Source organism: Sapajus apella, unplaced genomic scaffold (assembly GCF_009761245.1).
Source record: "Sapajus apella isolate SASKATOON/1434 unplaced genomic scaffold, GSC_monkey_1.0 scaffold9, whole genome shotgun sequence".
In the NCBI taxonomy this organism is placed as follows: Eukaryota; Metazoa; Chordata; class Mammalia; order Primates; family Cebidae; genus Sapajus; species Sapajus apella.
In genome coordinates this window covers 14050979-14067505 of record NW_022436949.1, presented here as the reverse complement: position 1 = coordinate 14067505, position 16527 = coordinate 14050979, and the positions used below count along the sequence as shown (strand labels likewise).

At 33.6% G+C, this 16527-nt stretch overlaps 1 protein-coding gene and 1 long non-coding RNA gene across 7 annotated transcripts in view; both read left to right on the top strand.

The window, feature by feature from the left end:
- LOC116551155 overlaps positions 1-14282 on the top strand; it is a 20774-nt gene extending 6492 nt beyond the window's left edge. The window contains exons 2-3 of the long non-coding RNA XR_004268735.1: positions 10631-10636; positions 13921-14282. This is a non-coding gene — a long non-coding RNA (uncharacterized LOC116551155). The remainder of the gene's footprint in view (positions 1-10630; positions 10637-13920) is intronic.
- The window catches only part of PCDH9 (protocadherin 9), a 908561-nt gene that overhangs the window by 36627 nt on the left and 855407 nt on the right, over positions 1-16527 (top strand). The gene's annotated exons all lie outside the window — the stretch shown is intronic.

The window sequence follows — 16527 nt, the reverse complement described above, 5'->3', positions numbered from 1 at the left end:
GCATTTCACTGCATATTTATTTGGTTCCAAACCAAGGTGACTTTAGTCTGGTATATTTGAGCATAGTTTTAATTTTAGCTTTCTGCTATAATTGGGGTTTAATGTATATATTTCCAGTTTATCTTTTTAGATCTTACAAAAGCAATTAGACATTGATGGATAGAAAGGAGCAAGAGGACTAAGGTGCTTGCCAACAGAATTGGTCAGAGGGACCGTTCCTGTTCAACAGTTTTCTCTTTCTGCTACTTGTTGAAAAATAATAGTATCTTAAATGAGCCGTACTTATAAAAACAGAAGTTACATATGCTTCTGGCAAAGATTCAAGGGACCAAGTATTTAAATTGAGTGGTTTCAAAGGGGCCGCTTTGGACATAAACGTAAGGAAAGGACTATCCCTCTTACAGATTATCTGTGTTATTTTATCCACATCTCTTCAAGAATCTGCTCCATTCACTATTAATTCCACCTTTCTGATTTTAGCCACTAGTGCTTATTCAGCCTTCCTTCTATTTTATGAGATAGCACGGAGTCTTTCTAATACATTTTGAACACCACCCCTCTCATTTTGAATTCAGTTTTGTTCAGTCAGAATGAGTATGTTCTTGTCATCTAAAATCCAACTATCTTAAAAGGATTTTATAAAAGCGCTTATAAATCTATGGGTTTTATATTTGTAATATAAAGCAATATATATGCAGCCAAGAAGTGCTATAGAAATGAAAGCTATTATTTCTGACTGGATCGTCAGAGAAACCTTCCCAGAAGAGATTAAACCTTCAAAGAAGTGTCTCAAATAAGCTGCAGTCAATAACTTAACATTTGTTTGATTTTTAGTATTTTCATGTCATTTTAGCATGTATTCACTTAATTATCCACAAAAAATATAGTGGGTTTGGAAAATCAGATTTTTTTCCACATCTTAACATTGACAAAATTAATGTAAAAGAATTGCACAGTGGAAGAATATGTATTATATTCTCTTTGTTTTTCCCCATCCCCAATATGTATTATATTTTTAATATGCACTAGGAAACTGTGTTCATCTCTTTTTAAGTCTTCCAGCAATTCTTTTAATTATAGACTGACTTGCCCCAATTTTAAAAATTTATTATTGACAAATTACAATTGTCTCTATCATGCACGTTTTTGTTTTTTTTTCTGAAATAGGTATCCATTGTGGAATTGCTACTCCAGCTAATTTTAATGTGTTAATTTACTCCAGTTTTTACAAATAAGAAATCAGAGTGCTAAATTGACTTGTCTAGGATCATACCGAAAGCAAGTGGTTCAGTTCCAGCAAGGACCCTTCATCTCTGAGTTAGTTCAGTTTCTTTCTTTCGCATAGTTTCTTGAAAAGAGGATTAGCAGAGTTTTAACAGAAAGAAGAGAGAAGAGAAAGAGGAGAATGCTCTTGGGAGGGGCCTGAGACAGGGCAGGTAGAGAAGGGAGAATGGCATTCGAAAGAATATAAGGCAAGTCCAGGTGCAGGTGCTAATGGCTTGACCAGGGCACAGATTTCTGCAGGAAAGTAGTTACAGAAACACCTGAAGTGGCAGGCAAGTGTGAAATCACAGTGAGCACATATCTTTCTTGATGTTTTTGTTGTTTCCAGTGTTTTAAACTGGAATGTGAGAATGTGTTTCTAACTTTACATGAAAATATATATTAGTTTCTTTTAAAAGGGTTGAAATAAGTATACCCATTAGGAAGCAATTCAAGATAGAGAGCAGGAAAGGGACATAAACAAATTAGTGATTTATAGAAATAAATTCTTCAAGTTCATTCAAATTTTTATCAAGTATTTATTGAGAGCCAATAATATGTGAGTATCTGGGGTCAACAAAATGAACAAGATATTCTCCCTATTTTCCAGGAATTTATATTTTCAAGGAATGTACTTTCTCTAAGAAATTTATATTGAAACAGATAAAAGTACTAAACAGATAAAGTAGTTATAAAGTAATGTAGTAAGAATATATTTGTATTACTTGTGGAATGAGGATTTAGCTTAAAGTAAAAACTTAAAAGCTCAGAGAGTGAATTGTTTTCTTTTTTAAAAGAAGAGGAGTATCTTCAAGACATTCATCAAAATATGAGTGGATATTCAAGCATTAAAAACATGTTTTATTGCTTTGAGAATTACAGCCTTAGTAGATCACATATAAGTAGAATGGAGGTCAAGATCTTGAGAGCTTCTTGTGCAATCATTTGTTAGTGTTTTTCATTAAGACAAAAAAATAGAAATTAACAATTTGACTAATTTATCATTGTGTACTTATCCATAAGGTCAAATGAAAAGTGTGCTTTTATCTGACATTTTTAGATATTATTGGAAATGATCTAGAATGTAAAGCACATACAACATAAACAGGCAATGTGTATTCTTTCTAGGAGATAGATAAGCAGGGTTTTGCTATGTTTTAAAATTATATTATTTAAAATTACAGAAAAGCTTGAATTATAAATAGTAAAATTATTCACATTTTTGAAATCCTTGTTGACAAATCTATATTATTAGTGTATTTGGGCACATCTCTATTTTACAATTTAATTACTTTTAAAATTAACAGCTTCTTACTGACCGCCCAGCATTTTCAAAGCAGAAATCCAAAGTTTTTTCTTGGAAAGTACATTCTTAAATTTGCTGGTTTATCTTTCTCAAAAATGATCCATTAATCACTCAGTTTCCTCTCTATATTAAATTAATTGTAACCAAAATAAAATAAAACATTTCCCCTTAATTTAAGATATCAAAGTATAGGTGAACTTACCATAAAGAAATCAAGTAGACTCTGATATTGGAAGAGTAAAAATTAGCCCTACAATGATTCACATATTTATTTACTTAAAAAAATTGATATTCTCTTTACAATTAGTGTCTTTACCTGTCCTGTTTTCTGCGTGTCTAATGTTTTGCTGCCATTAGAAATATGAAGCATAGCACCATTGTACAGTAAGATGGACTGGGTGTCAAAGGGCTAGTGACAGGAATCAGGTAATATCTTTAAGCCTCAGTGTCTTTATCCATATAATAATGAATTTAGAGTGGAGTTTCCAAGACCCTTTGCATATTTAACATTCTGTGAGGACCTTCTCAAAACCATTTAATAGTATAAGCCTTACAAAATGAGACTGGCAAATAAGATTTCAATTGATCAACTTTATTGTCAAGAACGGCATAAATATTTGATGTGCCTTTGGTAGACTATCTAAAGTATTATTTTTAATAACATTATCCCAAGAGTTTGTTTTGTTTAAAAACTGCATACTACCTGTATGAATATAAGTAAATTAAAATATCACATTTTTTCTTGAAGACAAAGCACTTTTTCCTTGAAGCATTAGCCTAAGTAACTTCTTATTCTCTTGCTAAGTTTTGTATCTTTCCCTGGAATGATCTTTTGCAGATTGTCTAATGGCTTTCTCCGTCACTCCACTTAGGACTCCTTTCAGTACTGCCTCATTCATGCTTTCTATCCTTTTTCATTTACATTTTTTGATCTCTTTTCTCATGACACTTATAACTATCTGACTTTATAGCTTACATTTATTTTAAAATTGTGTATATATTTTATAACTAATTAGAAATAAATTTTATCAGGCAGGTTTCTTTACTGATAATTAAGCTGCTTCCTTGTTGCCTATTTTTACTATGCTATCTGACGAAGTAGACACTAACCACATGTGACAATTTAAATTTAGAATTAGAAGTAAATAGTATAAGAAAAATATTTCCTCAGTCGCACTAGCCACATTTCAGTGCTTGCCAGTTACATGTGTCGGTGTTTAACGGACAGTCCTACAGTGACTATCATATAATCGGTACACAATAAATAAAACTTAATGAATGAGTAACAAAAATAAGAAATCTTAAAAGTTACTGTATACTTTTTGAACTAAGACCCTTCCCCAAATGTCCATCAATAAATGAGTGGACAAAGAAATTGTGATATGTATAGAGAGGAAGGTATTAATGGCATTCTCAGAAAACTGGATGGGATTGGAGACTATTATTCTAAGTGAAGTAACTCGAGAATGGAAAACCAAGCATTGTATATTCTCAGTCATAAATGGGAGCTAAGCTATGAGGATGCAAAGGCATAAGAATGACACAATGGACTTTGGTGACTCAGGGGAAAAGGGTGGGAAGTAGGTGAGGAATAAAAGACTACAAACTGGATTCGGCGTATACTGCTTGGGTGATGGGCGTACTGAAATCTCACAAATCACCACTAAAGAACTTACTCATGTAACCAAATACCACCTATTCCCCAAAAACCAATGAAATAAAAAATGTTTAAAGTTACATTATGGCTGCTCTTATTAAAAAAGACCTTTCAGTTTTGTTTTTTAAAAATAGAATTATTCCCATGCAGTTATAGATATTATAAAAGTGAAAGCATAAAGCCTATTTTCCAGGATCTTATTCACCAGTAAAGTAAAAGGTTTCCAGGGAAAATCACCAGGATATTTTTTTTCTCTTTTCCAATGTGATTCCAAATATTTCATTGAAAGAAAATGTATGTTTTACAGATAAATAACTTACTGAAATCAACAGAAAATATATATTAGTAAAATAGAATTAGTGTTAATATACAATATACATGGGAAGAATTATACTTCCCATGCCAATTAAAATACTTTTAATTTTCCATGATTTCATAAATAACAGCATTCTCAAGATAAAAGCGCCAAATTCTGTTTTAAAAAAATCTTTAATTTGCTTCAAATTTTCAGATTCAATAAAGATTAGAGAGTTTAGATGATAGAAATTGACAGGGCTACATATGACATAAAATATCTTTTATAATAATACTTGTATAGCATTACTGATATAACAAAGTAAGCGACTTGCCATTTCAGTAAACAAAGAAATCTCACATAGATACACAAAAATTAGCATGATAAGCATGCGACACAGCTTTTTTTTCCCAATTTCTCCTTAAAACTCTATTAGTCAACTGTAACATATAAATTGTCTTGTTGGTTGTAACACTGCATGTTTCTTATGAAACTTTTGCAATTCGATTACACTCTTGAAATTCATTAGAAGGAGTGAGTTCTCGTGTTCAGTAGCAACTATTGTTACAATACTTACAGTACAGGGTGACTATATTTAATTTATTGTTTATCTCAAAATAACTAAAAGAGTAAAATTGGAATATTCCTATCATAAAAAAGTATAAATGCTTGAGGTAATATCTCAATTATCCATTGGATAATTATACATTTTATGCTTATATGAAAATACCACATGTACCTCATAAATGTGTACAATTGTTATGTATCCATAATTAAAAATTAAACATTAAAAATTTCACTTTTTCATCTGAAGAACATGGGCTTTAAAAATCTCTATATTGTGGATATAGTAGTATTTTCTCTTCATCTGTATTAAAAATATAAATAAATATGATTTCTAAATTTTATTACAATCAATTATACAACTGTGATGTTTGTGATTATGCATATTTAGGTATAGAGTTATATAAAATCTAGGATGCAGTTTCATAAGAGCATTAGTTGATTAGTTGTATTTTAGAAAAATAGCATTTTATAGCTATACCATTTAAAGATGTTAGAAGGTCTTCTACTGGAAATAGAAACTGTTTCTAAGGAAACCCGTTATCTAATCCTCTCCAGTTATAGCAAGCCATACTATATAAATCAAATCCATTCACAGACACTTTGGTGCACATTTCTATACTGTGCCTTTCCTCTATCCCTAGAGGTTCAACAAGACAGGAGGAAAGACAGTTACGATTGTTTTCAGTTACTGAAGAAAGAGGCTTTTATATTTACTAGGAGGATCAGAGAGGCATCCTGCAACCTGGAGAGCTCCCTTGGCTCCAGGTTTTAAGTCGTTGGGTGTGTTTGTTCTTTTGTTTGTCTTTCAGGGCTTCATGGAACAGCATGACCATCATGTTCCGCTTTGATGCCTGTGGGGGATAGGTTAGATATAAAACACAGTACAGAGAAAGACAGATGCTTGCTGCATTTGTACTGAAAAGTTTAGAGGAAAAATGTGAAATTGTTTGCGTCCGCAAAAACGGAAACAAAACAACAAAAATACTTTTAAGTTGCTGTTAAAGTTAATGATAGCCCCCTGTCTTTAAAGGCTCATTGAAAATGGCCTTAATATTTCTGGTTTTGCTTTATAATACTGTCTTCTGTGTAGATGTTAACAGCTGAGCCTTATAAAGCCCCTGAATTTTTCATATGTAAAGCTTAATGGTCATCTAATGTATATATTTATTTTGAGGATATAGCAGAAAAATATGTTAAAAAATTAGTATATCTAACAAATTACACATTAATTATTATCCAGTTGATCTTTTACCAGTGGAAAATAATTTTTCCTTTCCTCCTTATTTCAGTCACCCTTGTCATTTCCTCTTGTGGTAGATCATTAAACATTAATTAATTCTATTTAAAGACTTGCTACTCAAAATGCAGTCTATCCATGAACCAGAAGAATTTGCATTACCTGGGTGCTTGATAGAAATGCAAAGTCCCCACAATGGCTAAATCAGAATCTTCATTTCAACAAGATTTCCAGATGATTACAATGTACATTAAAGTTTAAGAACCAGTTCTTTATTATAGTATGGATTATATTGCTGTAGACATTTCCTAATCCCCTACATGCATTTTCGGTTCCTGAAGGAAATTGTGCTTTTCTAGTATAAAAAGTGATCAGTTCATGAGTTTTCAACTTTAGAATCATTCAACATATTTAAAGGTGAGTCAATATAAATTATTTTCAGATTATCCTTATTCTTCAAGATCTTTTTAATAAAAGTATATACTCTTAGGATTCAAAAGAGACAGGGGTATGTAATTATTCCCAATAGCATATTGTTTCATAGTTATTGGTAACCTGTTTATATTTATATATATAAATATTTTACACCAGAACAAGTTTTCACTTTTGAACAATCTTAAATGCTTATTAAAGATGCTTCCAACTAGTTTAAGAGTATTAGTGGTAGAGTCTCCATTATGCTGAGTAACAGTTTTTTATCTCCCCAGAAATGTGGAATATGTAGTCCCAGTATCATGTCTTTAAAACCCTTAAGAATAGTAGATTGAACACCAGAGTAAATTAAGTATTTCAAATAACTGGCTTTGGTTTTATTAACTCCAGATTATATTAGCTTCATATGTAAAGATTTTTGGCCTATGATGAAGTACGTTGTTTTCCTTTATGGTTATTTCATAGACTGTGAGCACATCTACTACATGCTACATATTTAAATATTAATACATTTTCACAAGGGGGCTATTATCCTGATTCATGACATCCCATTTGTCTCTCACAATAAAGATATTATCTTTTACTCTATGCTCATCCTCATTTACTAGTTCTAATTTTAGCTATCTTAGGTAATTTACTTCAGAAATATTTGCTACAGTCATTTAGCTAATGTTTTCTAGTTTGAAATCTTCCATACATTTAACTATTTTTAATTCCAGAAAATAATATGGAAAGGAATTTCCAAATTGTGTGTCAAAAGATGTATCATTAATGATAAAAACTAATACATTGAATAAACATTTCATTTAGCTTAACTAATTAATTTCTGGACCATACATTTTTAACCCTACATTAAAGAAGCATTGGATTTTGAAAGTAAAATAAAGGGATAACAAAGATTTTCAAAATGTCATCAAATTCTTCTTAAGAAATCTGCATATACTACACAAAGTAACATATAGCCCCATGTTTTAAATTTTCTTACATGTAGTTACTTGTTACAGCATAGTACAATATTAATGTATCATTAAATTCTGTGCAAAGAAAAATAATGTAGTTTTCAAGTTGCTATTTTATATTTCTATATACAGTTGTTGATGATTTTTTGACTACTCTCTAAACAAATAAAATGAAAGAATATCTAAAATTAAGCAATGAGAGTAAAAATCTATATTGTAGCAATATTGTTAAAGAAAATGTAACATGAGAATATAACAAGACATAATATCCTTGATGGTGATGGTGTTTTCTTCACTTGTTTTCTAATAGACTACAAATGATATATTTATTTTAATTGCCAGGATCTCCAGTAGATCAAATGTTGGTGTAACATTCACTCGCTGCTCTCTAGGACATTGCTAGATATAGGAGGTACATGAATGGTGGACAAGTAATTCTCATCAAAGGTAGTATATAACAAGTCTTGCCTATGTAGTATGGAGACTCTGTGAAAGCAGTTATTGCAGTCAAAAGAAAGGACCAAAATGGGATGTATTCAGATGAGGCTTGAAGGATGAATAACCTTTTGACAGGTCAGAAAATGTCACTCTACCTGAATAGAAAATAGTGAAAAACTGCATATTTATAGAAGTTTTGGTTTTATTTGCTAAAATTAAATTCCAATATATCAATACCCCTCACCCTGCCCCTAGGGTTTTGTTTGTTTGTTTTTATACAGGGTCTCCCTTCGTCATCCAGGCTGGAGTGCAGTGGCGTGATCTCAGCTCACTGCAGCCTCAACCTCCTGGGTTCAAGTCATCCTCCCACCTCAGCCCCCCAAGTAGCTGGAACCATAGATAGGTGACAACAAGCCCCCCTAATTTTTGTTATTTTTCGTAGAGATGGGTTTTCACCATTTTGCCCTGGCTGGTCTTGAATTTCTGAGCTCAAGGAGTCCACCTGCCTTAGCCTCCCAAAGTTCTGCGATTATGAGCGTGAGCCACCACACCTTGGCCCTACATTTAGTTTCTAAAACCTCTACCTCCATAAATTCACAGAGGTCTGAATGCAGATCAAGTAAGATTATCATGTGGTCAAAGGGCAAATACGGTTCAGAATTAGCATGGAATTTATGGCACAAAAAGGAACTTAACTCCTTTTCTTTTATTGTAACCTTCACCTTCACAAGTTCGGTTGTTAAAGAAGCTATATGCCTTAATTTCTAGTCTTGTTCCCCGTGTCATTTGATAGGTTGCTTCAGACACCAAGCACCTGAAGGAAATTTTAACCGACATTTTCACTAATCAGGTTGTTGTGAAGTAAACACTAAGGAAAGAGACACCGTTCTTTCTTTTTTGGGCATGAAACAGAAAATTTAGTTATACCACCAAACACTAGATGTTTTAAAAGAGGCAAACGCAGCATTCAGGACACTAGTTTTCTCATAAACATGCATTTAAGATGAGAATCAATGAATGCATCATACAACGATTTGAAAATATGTCTGAAAAGTTACTGCAAATCTGGATCTTAATATTCCTAGTGTTCCATTATTGGAATAACGTGTAACTCACCAGTGGAACATAATCTTTTTCAAATTTTTGTTCCCTGAATATTTTTCTAAGTAACACATATGAATTTCATGAATAAATTCAAAAAATTGTCACCTTAGGTATAAATAGGTTAAATCTTATTTTCTAATCATTGAAACAGTGTTATTTTTTCAAATTTTCCAAATTAATATTTTAAAATATAACAGTGATCTTTCGTTATAAAAGTAAAAAAAAATCAGCATTGCTTAAACACCATTGATCCTTTACCTTAAACATCCTCATCATCATATCTTATTTGGTTTTTTGGGTTTGACTTCAAAAATAAAGTGTATAATATACAAAAGTGTTGTAATTAAACTGATTATCTTTATTCACGTTCCTCTGAGGTACTCTGCTTTAACCATATCGCAAAGACCCAAGAGAAACAAAAATAGCAGCTGAGATATTTGGAGTTATAGTTTGGAGTTACAGATTCAAAAGAAAAGACAGGAAACAGACTGTGAATGCAGGAACTTGAAAAAGAGCCAGTTCATAGCAGACTTTTTAAAAAATATACTTACCTACACTATACCAAATTCAACTTCACATGCTTAGTTTTGTGGTTTTTTTGTTAATAAGCAGGGTTGGATGTGGTAGAAATAGATTTGATTCCTAACGGTCACTTACTATCTGGTTTGGGGTACAACTTTAACCTCTCTGGTTCTTAGTTTTTCCAGTGTTTGGTAGTGAAGTTCAAAAGTACTTAAAGGGCCAGGCATATATTTTATATAGTAGTACTTATTATGATTGTGATTATTTTATTATAATTGATAATGGCTATAGTAATAGTGAAATCCTTAAAATCTATAGAAAAATTAATTACAATTTATTCGTCCCAACACCAACCTAAGAAAGCTGCACTGAGGTAGGGCCATTCTTGTTCGTTTTCATTTTTCAGGAGATTGAAAAGATAGTAATTTTAGAATTTAGATCCTTTCTACATTGATGCCTTCCAACATTCCATGGAAGTTAGGGATAGTAGTGAGGAGCTTATGTCATAATCAGGGCACTTGGGAACAGGCAGAGTGGCCCCTAAAGGACAAGAGTCCCCCGGAATGCATTTTATCCATCTCCTAATTTTTACAGGAAGAATTAGGAAACACTTTATTCTACTTTCCTCAGCCAATGGCTTCTTAGTCTGGGAAGTAAAAATTTACTCTCAGTGTACATTTTTCAACAGAGATCAGTTGATTTAATCAGTAAAACTTTATATTATATTCTGAGGGGCAAGAATGACCTACAGTTTTCAGCAGAGGGATGACTTAATCTGACCTATGATTTTCATTTTTTTTATTTTTTGAAGAACATTTTGATTGGTATGTGTAGAACTGACTTTAGTGAGGAAAAAGTAAAACAAGAATACAGATAATGATAGTTTGGACTAGGATGTAGCTAAAAATGTGGTAAATAATGGTGAGACTTTGGATATGTACTGCATACATGTTTGAGCCTGTATAACCTATTAATAGATTAGATGTTGGGGTGTGAAGGAAAGAAGATTTGTGTCTAACCTCTTAACTCCCATGTTTTTTCACCTTAATAACAGGGGAAGTAGGGAAATTCAGGTCTGGAATATATTAAGGTGAAAAACTGAGAGTCCTGTTTTAGGCAGGAGGATTAAAATGCCTATTAGACATATAAAGTGAATTACTATGGAAGCAATTTTATTTATGAGTCCTGAGACAGAGGTTGTATCAGGAGACACATATTTGAGATCCATCATTGTGTTGTTTAAATGCCCTGAGACTTGAAATTGACGTTCGTAGCTAGGGAAAGAAGAGATCCAGGGACTGAGCCTTGAGCCATACCACATTCAGAGGTAGGAGGAATGGAACCACCAAGGAGTGGTCAATCAGGCAAAGGCCAAACTGGGGACTGTAGTGTCCTAGAAATTAAGTGAAGAAAGTGTTCCTGGAAAGGAGGTGATTTGCTGTTAAAATGCTGCTGAGGAGGCAGGAGAGTGTTGGAAGACAGAGCATAGACCCTTGGAAGATAGGTATTGCTTGTGTCTTGAGACGAATGGTTGTAGAAAGAACTTATTTTGTAGTGGTGTTTTTTATGGACTAATTTTCAGTCACTTCTGTGTCCCTTTGGTAATTTTAAAATAAACAGCTTGATTACATTGTCCTGCCTTCCTTCCAAGATTCACTCACTTTTGCTTTGATTTCATACCCACTTATAGAGCTGGTATCCAGTGTAATTCTCTCCATATTTAGGATATGTGCACAAAACTTTATGCCACCTCCATTACACTGTACCTACAAAGCATTATTATGCCATACCATCTTAGCAAGTTAGAAAATAATTTAACCTTCCGTGCTTTCTAGTTTTCTTGATATTCATTTTACAAACATATTTTGAAAATGGGTTATGAGATTTTTCTACACTTTCCTCTCTCTCCTAAACCTTCAGTGATATGAATTTCCTCCACAGCTTATGCAATCGTTTTCCTTAATGACACCAATGATTTCCTAAATACTAAAACCAGTAGCCTCTTATGATTATTCTCCCCATGCAGCTGCTTTAAGTAGAAAGTTGAAAAAAATTATTTGCACTATATGCAAGTTTGATTTACCATGACTTAACTTTCAATAATAAATCCCCAGGAACTCCTCTTTTGACTTAAGCTTTTCATAGGCACTAGTTTGAAAGCCACTGATCCAGAAAACCAGCATTATGTTAATGTCTTTTATAGAGGACGGCACCTAAGGTAAAGGCCAGGCTGATTGTCTCTGGGTTCCTACGTATCTCCCACTGTTAAATTTCACATTAATTTGAAATTGATTTTTAGTAATTAAAATCACAGTTATATTAGCCTCTTGACACAGATTTAAAATGAAGAGCTTTAACTTTATAAACGATAATGCTTATTGCAGTTGATGGTGCTAAAAGGTAACAATACAACTTTGTAAATACATTTGGAGTTGCTATCCCTGAACATGAGCCAGCATCATAATCTGCTTATCAGTGAGAAATGTTCAGGGAGTGTGAAATTCAACAAGACAAGCCAAAGAAAATTAATTCAGACTTGCCTCAGAAATGCCAATTGACCTAATCTTCCCAATCTATTAATTCTGAAGGTAGAAGGAGCAATAGGTAGAAAAGCCTAGGGGGTAATCACAATGACCCAAGACTTATGAGCAGCTCACAAAGTTGGCTCCGCTCATGAAGACCAACCAGGGAATTTTGAAGAGTCCTTTTAAATGAACATAGGCCATGTAGAGTCTTATGGGTCAAAAGCAAAATCCAAAAATCAATAACAAAAAGTGAATTAGGGAACTTGAAGACATAAATAATGTGATGCTTTGATTTAATACAAGTGATGCTTGGAGTTGGAGGCATCCTATAATAATAACAGAACCAGGTCTTTCAGTGAGCCATGCAGGAGCCCAACAGTGAGCTTCACTGGCAGATCTAATTTCCCCCAAATTGGCACTAGTGACATACCTACAGATTGCACTTGTGAGTTGAAACGAGTACAAGCCCTGCAGCCAGTCCATTCTTTAATTTTCCATTAGATACAATAAAGCAGAAAGTATCCATAACTAAGAAGATCAAACTGACCTTCTAGGAAGTATTATAGATTGTTGAAAAGCGTCTCAGTATATCACACCTAAATCAAATAGTCATTAGCTCTTTCATCTACCTTCCAAGGCAATCAAATCGTGTAGAAAAAATTCTAAGAGATAATTTCTACTGGTCATTGGGTGATTTAACAGTTCTAATCTAGGTGAAGAATTGACTATAAATATATGCAAAAGTACATAAATTTTAGTTTGGAGTTAACTTGGGTACCTGAAATACAGATCATGAATTTCTTAGCCAACTATAGTTTTGAGTCTATATTGCAATCAATATTTGCCTTTCTGTTCTACTTTCTTTTCCCTTACCCTTAACCCTGACTTTGAAATAGTTTTAAAGATGAAATTCACAGGAGAAGTATTGAGAGCATATCCAATATACTGAGCAGAAATGGTATAGCCTAGGTGATTTTTTAAAATAATTTTTATCCAAAATAATAACACCTGTTTACAGATAATCTGTACAATATTTGCTTCATAAATTATGACCTTATGAAGTCCTCTCTTATTGCTAGTTTCCATTCTAATAGAGCATGACAGGCATAAAAACTAGATTTAATGCCCATAATTATTATAAATTAAATAAAAAGTGGTTAACACTAGAAATCTGTTTTTGCTTAACCTGGTTTGTTAGGATATAGTCCCTGTAGTCTTGATGTGACCTATAAGCTAGTTACTCTAACAACGCACTTCATAGTCATTGAGCAGTTGTGTGCTGAATATGTATTGGCTGATGGCCTGTGAATTCATTGCTATGGATAAATCACAGCCACTAACTCTTTGTGACAAGCACCTTTAACTACTTAAGCCTGAGTGATCCCATCACAAGGATTAGTTATACAGATGTTTAAATTTAAAGGAATAAAATTTCTACATGGAACTTTGAGTCTGACAATTCTGAAAATGAATATTGGCTCTGACAAGTACTATGGGCATTGAACAATAACTAGGTGACCTCTCTATACCTCAGTTTCCACCTATGTAAAACAGAAATTTTACTATCTAACTCTGAGTGGCTAAAAAAAAAGTACCAACTCAACACGGTGCCTAGGTTTATATTTAATGGTTTTGTCCTTGCGGACTTTATAGTAGAACTGGAAAGAAAATTAAGTAAGCCTTTGCATTGTTTTATTTTTGATGAGTATAGGGTACCAAGAGTTTTTATAACCAGCATATTGATTTGTCACTCTGTTTGAGCTCGGGAAAGTTTTTCTCCCCAATGAGGTGGTTTTGAGGAATTTAAAAATGAAATTATTTTTGTAAATCTTTAGTCAGTGTCTGACACAAAATCACCATACAGCAAATGTTACCTAGCATTAACATGTTTAATTAAGATGAGATCTAAAAGATCTAAATCCGGTAGAACTTAAATGACAAAGATAAGAGGAAAGGTGATTCAGGAAAATGCAACAGCGGATACAGAGACCTGGGTGAATGAGAGTGGCACTTAAGAGATGTTTAAAACGTTGGATGTGGCTGCTGCCACTTATGCAGACAAAAAGGAATACAGTGTTCAAGGCTCAAGTTACGAAGAGGCAAATTATAAACTAAGAAAATGTAGGCATTATTCTAAGTTGCAGTAGGAACACACCAACATTTTTATTGTAAAGAGTTGACATAATCAAATGCAGGAATAATAGTAATGAGAAACAATTTTGGGGTGTTAGAATAAACAGTTGTGTGCTAAGTATCTCATTTATTATTTCCAATGTATTATTGACCCGCATTTTACAGTTGAAAGGAGTGAGACATAGGTAAGTGATTTGCCAAAGATCATACAACTGCACTGGTGAAATGGAATTCTAACATATTTTAGTCTGACCTTAACTTTCATAGTATCTTTTTTCCCATCTTAGTGATCTTAGCAAGATCTCTTGGTATACAGATAGGAAAGGTAGAGGATGACAGCAGTAAGAATTCAAGACATAATATCATCTGCACTAAGAGAGGTAGAGAAAAAGGACAAACCTGAGAGATACTTAAAGTCAATAGCATTTAGTACCTGTTTGTATATTGTGTTAGAGTGAGGTGGATGTTTCAGAGATGTTTTTCATGCAGCCTTGGGCAGTTGGGCAGGTATTTCTTTCTCTTATTGAGCAGGGCAGCATATGCAGAAGATTGATCTTAGGAGTGGAGGTTAGAAATCATGGGTTCAGTTTTGGACATGTTGAAAAAAACTGTGTAGTTATCAACCTTGAAGTGTTTATTGAGCAATTGTTATATGGAATGGGCGCAATTTTGGACATGTTGAGATTGAAGCGACTGGCATATATCCAAGCTGAAAGGTCCAGTGTTAGCAAAGTAGTATGTTTTACTGTCTGAAAACAGAGATTGCAGACCATCAGTGGTAACTGGTAACAAAAATGCTTACTGCAAGGGGTTATGAGAGAAAAGAAAGGTCAGTGGAGAAAAACACCATAGCAAATCAACACCAATATTCAAGGATTATGCACTTGAATAATAAGGAAATTATTCAATATTCAAGAAGCAAGACCAGAAGGTTGTATCTTCAGAGATGGATAGAGGAATGGGGTGGGAAGTGAAATGGAGAAAGTGTGTTGTCAAAGAGATCGACAAGGGAAGAAGGTGAAAGTGTCAAATGCTGTCAAGGTACAAGTAAGGTAAAGGCTGAGAAATTAACTCAATTTTGTAAACAGACACTTGTGAGATACATTTCAGCAAAATGGCAAAATCCAGCTGGCCTACAGCCAATTGAGCAGAAAGTTGGGTTGAAAGAAATCGAGAAGGAACAAAGCGTTTTTTCAAGAAAATTGATTCTGAAAGGGAGGAGAAGATATGGAAGCTTGGAGGAATGATAGGTGGCGGGGGGTTTTAGTATGAATTATTTAATAACAAGAAATGATAGGTATTTTCAATTTAACTTTTTTTTTTTTTGCTCTTGTTACCCAGGCTGGAGTGCAATGGTGTGGTCCTGGCTCACCACAACCTCCGCCTCCTAGTTCAGGCAATTCTCCTGCCTCAGCCTCCTGAGTAGCTGGGATTACAGGCACATGCCACCATGCCCAGCTAATTTTTTGTATTTTTAATAGAGACGGGGTTTCACCATGTTGACCAGGATGGTCTCGATCTCTTGATCTCGTGATCCGCACGCCTTGGCCTCAATTTAACTTTTAATAAAGTGAATCCAAATTCTGAAAGTGGTAGATCAATATTAGAAACCTTGTATTATTTCTAAGTAGTCATAGAAATAATTAATGTACTTTAGGGAATACTTACCATAGGCTGGACCCAGTGTTCCTTATTCACAATAGGTACTTTAATTTTCATAACAACTAATGTAGCAATACTTATAGCTTCTATTGTTTGAAAAGAAGAAATTATGACTAAGAGAGATCACACATTTAGTACCGAAGGCAACTCAATAGTTGTACTGTCTTTCTTATCCAACAGCAAATCCCTGCAGCATCTATTCTTAATTATTTTGTAATAAGATCACAGGCATACTACCTTTATTTTATTAGGTAGATGAAAGTAGGATAGATTTCAAAAGTGAGGGTTGATAAAAGTATGCTCACATGACTTAAGAGAATGCCAGATCATGGCTGTAATCCCAGCATTTTGGGAGGCCAAGGCGGGCAGATCACGAGGTTGGGAGTTTGAGACCAGCCTGACAAACGTGGCGAATCCCCATGTCTAC